This window comes from Arachis hypogaea, chromosome 14, assembly GCF_003086295.3.
Source record: "Arachis hypogaea cultivar Tifrunner chromosome 14, arahy.Tifrunner.gnm2.J5K5, whole genome shotgun sequence".
NCBI lineage: Eukaryota > Viridiplantae > Streptophyta > Magnoliopsida > Fabales > Fabaceae > Arachis > Arachis hypogaea.
Window position 1 is genome coordinate 62,508,932 of NC_092049.1, and position 7,880 is coordinate 62,516,811.

General features: G+C 37.7%; 1 non-coding gene across 1 annotated transcript; it reads right to left on the reverse strand.

The window, feature by feature from the left end:
* Positions 1-7,517: 7,517 nt before the first annotated feature.
* On the reverse strand, positions 7,518-7,625 carry LOC112746342 (small nucleolar RNA R71). Its single transcript, XR_003174232.1, has one exon. It is a non-coding gene; the product is annotated as a small nucleolar RNA R71 (small nucleolar RNA).
* Between the last annotated feature and the right edge of the window lie 255 nt (positions 7,626-7,880).

Here is a 7,880-nt window from a genome sequence, read left to right on the forward strand (position 1 = left end):
GAAAACAGAAACGAAAATGATAAATTAGCTTAAATAAATAAAGAAAATTAGCTTTAGAGAAGGCAAACTCTTATATCAGGATAGTTCAAAGAAAGAAGAAAACTATAACTGAAAAATATATATATCTTGTCTTTATAATTTTTCCCTTACAAACTATCCCCTTTTCTCCTTCTTTCAACTATCTTGCTGACAAAAGTTGTGAACGGTAATTAAACATAATCAAGCTTCACTCTTTATGGACAAAAAATTAAAATAGTTCATATCATTCATCAATTCATCTTTATCAACAATCTACCACTTTTAAGATATCTTTCAAAGGGTAATAATCAAACAGCTATGAAACTATAATGAATATGCACATCTCTGGTGTGGAGGGAAAAAAAAGGGGAAAGAAGCAAAGACATAGAAAGCTCTCAAAGAAAACATGTGTAAGATGACTAGCGATTACCGGACTAGTGGAACTCAAAGATGGAGATTGCTTGATCATTATAATGCATAATGCTGTTAATCCAGCAGCAAGAAAAACTTTTCCAAGAAAATTGCCTTTCCTTTTTGGGTCAACATAATCCAAGCCTAAAAGACAGAAAAACATAAACAGGAGAAATTAAATTGAAGAGGCCACATCTATGATAAGCTTAACAAATCCAATGGCATGAAATAAACTACAGAACTAGACAATGATTCGTCGTAAGCAAAAAGTGAAATTTAAACAAGAAAAAATCAACAAGAACAATAACAAAAATAAGAATAATAATTCAGTTGACACATAGTGAAATTTACATTGGTGATTTTAGTTTTTATCTGGCAGTCCACAGATAAATAACGCAGAATACAGAAGCTAAAACCCCAATTAAAACCCTAAAACCAAAACCCAAAACCTCCCAAATTTCACAGAACCATCATCATCATCGGGCGCTTACCTCGCTTGTTAGGGATCGATGCTTTGCCTCATTGGAAACCTTGATGCTTCAGAGTAGAGCAGAGAAGAGGTCACTAGAGAGCATACAGTTTCTTTGACACTGCACAGAGAGGGCGACTGAGAGAGAGCGAGTAAGAGAATGAGCGAGAAGAAAAGAACGAGGCACAGAATGCTTACTTGGTGAGCGCGGTGATGAATGGCAACGGTGAACAAGAGATGAGCGACGATGAATCGAAGGTGAAAACCCTTGAAGAAGAGATGAGCAGCGGCGACGAATCGAAGGAGAAGGCGCGCGAGTTTGTACAGGTAGCGTGAATTGGTGACGAATCAAAGAAAAAATATTCATTAAGCTCAGTATATAGCGCAGAGATGAGGGTTACTCGATTGAATTGAAAGGGGAAGGACGATGAGAATCACAGAGATGACGCTGGTGAGGGCGGCGCAGCGACGAGGAGGAGGGCGAAGAGGAGCGACGATGAGTGGTGAGTGAGAGGGTTTCTGTAGCGAGAGGGTTTCTTCGCGATGGTAAGCTTTGAAGGGTTTCTTCGATGGTGACAGGGTTTCTGAAAGGGGATTGAGATGAAGGCTAAGTGTGAGTTTTGGAGGGACAAAAATTTCACTAAGTATGTGAGTTTTGCTTTCGGGAAATTAAGGAATAAAATTTATCAGTTGTCAAGTTTTTTGCTTTAGATACATTAGGCATTACTTTTGAAGTGCACCCAAAACTTAACAAATAGGCTACACTCTAAAGCGCTTCCTTAGATATAAAAAGTGGACCTATAAATATCAACATTCGGCTACGCTTTATAAGTGATTTCTATAATACCTAAGGCTACACTTTTTAAATGATGCCAAAATTGTGTTTCTTTTTCTCTTATAAAAAGGCATCACTGAGAAAAGCGTAGCCTATTCATAGAATAGGCTACGCTTTTCAAATGTAGCTTAAAAAAAGTGTGGCTGAATGGGTATTTTTCTTGTAGTGCAGATCCCGAAAGCTTCTTAATTCCCTATACTATAGGGACTATCACCTTTGAAAAGGCACTATGTGATTTTGGCTCAAGTATCAACCTCATGCCTCTCTTTGTGATGAAGAGGCTGGGAATTCAAGATGTGCAGCCTGCCAAGATCTCACTGGAGATGGTAGACAAGTCCCTAAAAAGGGCATATGGCATGGTGGAAGATGTCTTTGTGAAGGTTAAAAAGCTTCACCTCCCTACGAATTTTGTGACCCTAGACACTGGGGAGGACAAAGATGACTCTATCATCCTTAGAAGGCCTTTTCTAGCTACTGCTAAGGCCTTGATAGATATGGAAAGAGGAGAGCTAGTTTTGAGGTTGTGGGAGGATTACATCTTGTTCAAGATCTCTAATCCTCAGTCTCCCTCTGAAAAAGGAGGTTCCATTTTATAGCACTTGGTGTTTCAACCTTCTCTCTCAATACAAAGCTATACAGAGCCCCCAGACATCAATTCTAAGTTTGGTGTTGGACATTCATCATCAACTACTGGAGAAGAAGGTACCAAGAAGAAGGTACCCAAAGGCAGGAGGAACAAGAAGATTCCAACTGAAGACCTCTCACTTGGCATGAGAGTTGTCTTCACTAAAAGTCCAGTCCTGCCACACATAGTGAACAGGATCCTATCTCTAGAGCATGTGGAGCTCATCCATGAGAGCACAGAAAGGAAGTTTACCATGAGGGGTAAAGATCTGAGCCCCTATCAACCTCCGTAAAAGAAGCTGTCTGTAAAGCTAATGATGGTAAAAAAGCGCTTATTAGGAGGCAACCCAACCTTTTGTAAAGTACTATTGTTTTCTTTCTTTTATTTATTCTCATTTGATTTCATTTTTTTGTTTATTTTCAATAGTTTTCCCTTGCTTTTTAACATTTAATCATGCAGCACTTAGAATAGAGACAAAGACGCTTGAGAGGGAAAACAGAACACCTTGGGGAGAGCCCCTAATTGGTGTTGAACGCAAGAAAGGGAAGGGAGCTGGGCGTTCAACACCCATTGAGGAGTACTAGCTGGCGTTGAATGCCAGAACAAGAGAAGAAGCTGGGCGTCAACGCCCATGGAGGAGCACTTACTGGCGTTAAACGCCAGACAAAGAGCAGTCTGGGCGTCCAATGCACATTAAAGACACATCACTGGCGTTGAACGCAAGAATAGGAGCAATATGGGCATTCAACGCCCCCTATGGAGCAGCCAGGGCCAACTGTTTGGCCCCCAACGGGCGTTCAACCCCCATTCTTGGCATTGAACGCCAGGTAAGGGGTAGGGAACTCGAAGATTCAAAGCTTCTCAAGCCAGTAGATCCCACACAAATCCCACCTACCCCACCTTTCCTTCTCTCTTCTAATATCTCAACCTTGATTTCCACACCCTACTTTCCCTCTTCCGAATACACATTCCCCAATCACATCCCCTTCAACTTTTCCTATTCCCAACACCCTTCATAAATCCCATCAATTCCTTTTCCCACCAACCCCTCTCACTTCAAAATTCAAATCTTTCCCCCCATTCTTCCCTCTCATCCAACCGAACCTTAACCCTCCCACCCCTATAAATACCCCTTCATTCCCCTCATCAATCTCACACCTACACAATCCTCTTCCCTTTCCCCACATTACCCTTCAAACACTTCTTTTCTTCTCTATTTTCTCTACTTGGCCGAAGCCTTCTTCCCCTTCCCCTCTATAATTTCTTCTTCCTTCTACTACTCCCCTTCTCTTTTGTTGTTATTTGCTCGAAGAGGAGTAAAGTTCTTAAGTTTGGTGTTGCAGAAGCTTTACTTTTTGCCTCTACTCTTCCTCTATGGCACCGAAAGCCGACGAATCTTAAAGGAAGAGAAAGGAAAAACCCCCGCTTCTACTTCTGAACCTTGGGAATTAGACATCCAGGGCTTTCCAGCAATATATAATAGTCCATACTTTGCAGAAGGGCGTTGAACGCCAGTTCTACGCTGCAGTCTGGAGTTAAACGCCAGAAACACGTCACGAACCAGAGTTGAATGCCAAAAACACGTTACAACTTGGCGTTCAACTCCAAAAGAAGCCTCTGCACGTGTAAACTTCAAGCTCAGCCCAAGCACACACCAAGTGGGCCCCGGAAGTGGATTTATGTATCAATTACTTACTTCTGTAAACCCTAGTAACTAGTTTAGTATAAATAGGACTTTTTACTATTGTATTTACATCTTTAGTTTCATCTTTAGATCACGTTTGGGGGCTGGCCATTCGGCCATTCCTGGACCTTCATCACTTATGTATTTTCAACGGTAGAGTTTCTGTACTCCATAGATTAAGGTGTGGAGATCTGCTGTTCCTCATGATTTAATACAAAGTACTACTGTTTTTCTATTCAATTCAACTTATTCCGCTTCTAAGATATCCATTCGCACCCAAGAACATGATGAATGTGATGATTATGTGACGCTCGTCATCATTCTCACTTATGAATGTGTGCCTGACAAACACTTCCGTTCTACATGCAAACAAGCTAGAATGAGTATCTCTTAGATATCTAATACAGAGGACCGAGTCCGAGATATTAGAATCTTCGTGGTATAAGTTAGAACCCATGGATGGCCATTCCTGAGATCCGGAAAGTCTAAACCTTGTCTGTGGTATTCCGAGTAGGATCTGGGAAGGGATGGCTGTGACGAACTTCAAACTCGCGAGTGCTGGGCGTAGTGACAGACGCAAAAGGAGTGTGAATCCTATTCCAGTATGATCGAGAACCTCCAGATGATTAGCCGTGCCGTGACAGAGCATTTGGACCTTTTTCACAGAGAGGATGAGATGTAACCATTAACAATGGTGATGCCCTATATAAAGCTTGCCATGGAAAGGAGTAGGACTGGTTGGATGAAGACAGCAGGAAAGCAGAGGTTCAGAGGAACGAAAGCATCTCTATACGCTTATCTGAAATTCTCACCAATGAATTACATAAGTATTTCTATCTTTATTTTCTGTTTATTTATTATTATTATTCGAAAACTCCATAACCATTTGATATCCGCCTGACTGAGATTTACAAGATGACCATAGCTTGCTTCATACCAACAATCTCCGTGGGATCGACCCTTACTCACGTAAGGTTTTATTACTTGGACGACCCAGTGCACTTGCTGGTTAGTTTTAAGATTAGAGCACCAAGTTTTTGGAGCCATTACCAGGGATCACAATTTCGTGCACCAAGTTTTTGGCGCCGTTGCCGGGGATTGTTCGAGTTTGGACAACTGACGGTTGATCTTGTTGCTCAGATTAGGTAATTTTCCTTTTCGTTTTATTTTAAAAAAAAAAATTTGTTTTCAAAATCTTTCAAAAAAAATTTTCCCTTTGTTTTCGAAAATTATTTCAAAATTTTTAAGAATGAATTCTAGAGTTTCATGAAGCATGTTGAACCCTGGCTGGCTGTAAAGCCATGTCTAAATTCATTTGGACTGAGGCTTCCAAGTCATCATTACAAGAGCAAGCTAGTTGTTGCTAATCAAATTTGTTATTGTATGACTGATTTGTATCTTCTAAAGCTTGGCTGGCTATTAAGCCATGCCTAACCCTTGGATTGGAGCTTTAGGCCAACATTGAAAGATTCCTGGAATTCTTATTAAAAATTTTTGAATTTTTTATTTTCTTTTTCCTATATGTTTTTCGAAAAAAATATACAAAATACAAAAAAAAATTAATAAAATCATAAAATCAAAAATATTTTTTGTTTCTTGTTTGAGTCTTGAGTCAATTTCAAGTTTGGTGTCAATTGCATTTTTTCTAAAAATTTATGCATTTTTCGAAAATTCATGCATTCATAGTGTTCTTCATGATCTTCAAGTTGTTCTTGGTAAGTCTTCTTGTTTGATCTTGATGTTTTCTTATTTTGTGTCTTTTGTTGTTTTTCATGTGCATCTTTGCATTAATAGTGTCTAAGCGTTAAAGATTTCTAAGTTTGGTGTCTTGCATGTTTTCTTTGCATTAAAAAATTTTCAAAAATAAGTTCTTGGTGTTCATCTTGACATTCAAAGTGTTCTTGGTGTTCATCTTGACATTCATAGTGTTCTTGCATGCATTCATTGTTTTGATCCAAAATCTTCATGCATTGAGTCTTTTTGATGTTTTTCTCTTTCTTCATTAAAAATTCAAAAATCAAAAAAATATATTTCCCTTTTTCACTCATAAATTTTCAAAAATTTGAGTTGACTTTTTCAAAACTTTTTAAAATTTAGTTGTTTCTTATGAGTCAAATCAAATTTTCAATTTAAAAATCTTATCTTTTCAAAATCTTTTTAAAAAATCAAATCTTTTTCAAAATTTCTTTCTAATATTTTCGAAAATTTTTCAAACTAATTTTCAAAAATCTTTTTCTTAATTTTATCTCATAATTTTTGAAAATATTATCAACAATTAATGTTTTGATTCAAAAATTTCAAGTTTGTTACTTTCTTGTTAAGAAAGATTCAAACTTTAAGTTCTAGAATCATATCTTGTGATTACTTGTGAGTCAAGTCATTAATTTTGATTTTAAAATTCAAATCTTTTTCAAAACTAATTTTAATCATATCTTTTTAAAACATATCTTTTTCAAAAATTTGATTTTAAAATATCTTTTCTAACTTCTTATCTTCTTATCTTTTCAAAATTGATTTTCAAATCTTTTTCAACTAACTAATTGACTTTTTGTTTGTTTCTTATCTTTTTCAAAACCACCTAACTACTCTTCCCTCTCTAATTTTCGAAAATACCTCCCTCTTTTTCAAAAATTCTTTTTAATTAATTAATTATTTTAAATTTTAATTTTAATTTTATTTCCCCTTTAATTTTCGAAAATCATCACCTCCTTTCAAAAATTATTTTCAAAAATTTCTCTCTCTTATCTTCTTCTATTTATTTAATTACTTACTAACACTTCTCTTCACCTCATATCTCTGCTCCTATCCTCACCCTTGTGTTTGGATTATCCATTCTTCTTCACTCTTATTCCCTTTCTTCTTCTACTCACACAAAGAAACCTCTCTCTCTACTGAGGCAAAGAGGATCCCTATTATTATTTTCGGTTCCCTTCTTTTTCATATGAGTAGGAGCAAGGACAAGAACATTCTTGTTGAAGCAGACCCTAAACCTGAAAGGACTCTGAAAAGGAAACTAAGAGAAGCTAAATTACAACAATCCAGAGACAACCTTACAGAAATTTTTGAAAAGGAAGAGGAGATGGCAGCCGAAAATAATAATAATGCAAGGAGGATGCTTGGTGACTTCAATGCACCTAATTCCAATTTACATGGAAGAAGCATCTCCATCCCTGCCATTGGAGCAAACAACTTTGAGCTGAAACCTCAATTAGTTTCTCTAATGCAGCAGAACTGCAAGTTTCATGGACTTCCATCTGAAGATCCTTTTCAGTTCTTAACTGAATTCTTGCAGAAATGTGACACTGTTAAGACTAATGGAGTAGATCCTGAAGTCTACAGGCTCATGCTTTTTCCTTTTGCTGTGAGAGACAGAGCTAGAATATGGTTGGACTCTCAACCTAAGGATAGCCTGAACTCTTGGGATAAGCTGGTCAAGGCTTTCTTAGCCAAGTTCTTTCCACCACAAAAGCTGAGTAAGCTTAGAGTGGATGTTCAAACCTTCAGACAGAAAGAAGGTGAATCCCTCTATGAAGCTTGGGAGAGATACAAGGAACTGACCAAAAAGTGTCCTTCTGACATGCTTTCAGAATGGACCATCCTGGATATATTCTATGATGGTCTGTCTGAATTAGCTAAGATGTCATTGGATACTTCTGCAGGTGGATCCATTCACCTAAAGAAAATGCCTGCAGAAGCTCAAGAACTCATTGACATGGTTGCTAACAACCAGTTCATGTACACTTTTGAGAGGAATCCTGTGAGTAATGGGACGCCTCAGAAGAAGGGAGTTCTTGAAATTGATACTCTGAATGCCATATTGGCTCAAAACAAAATATTG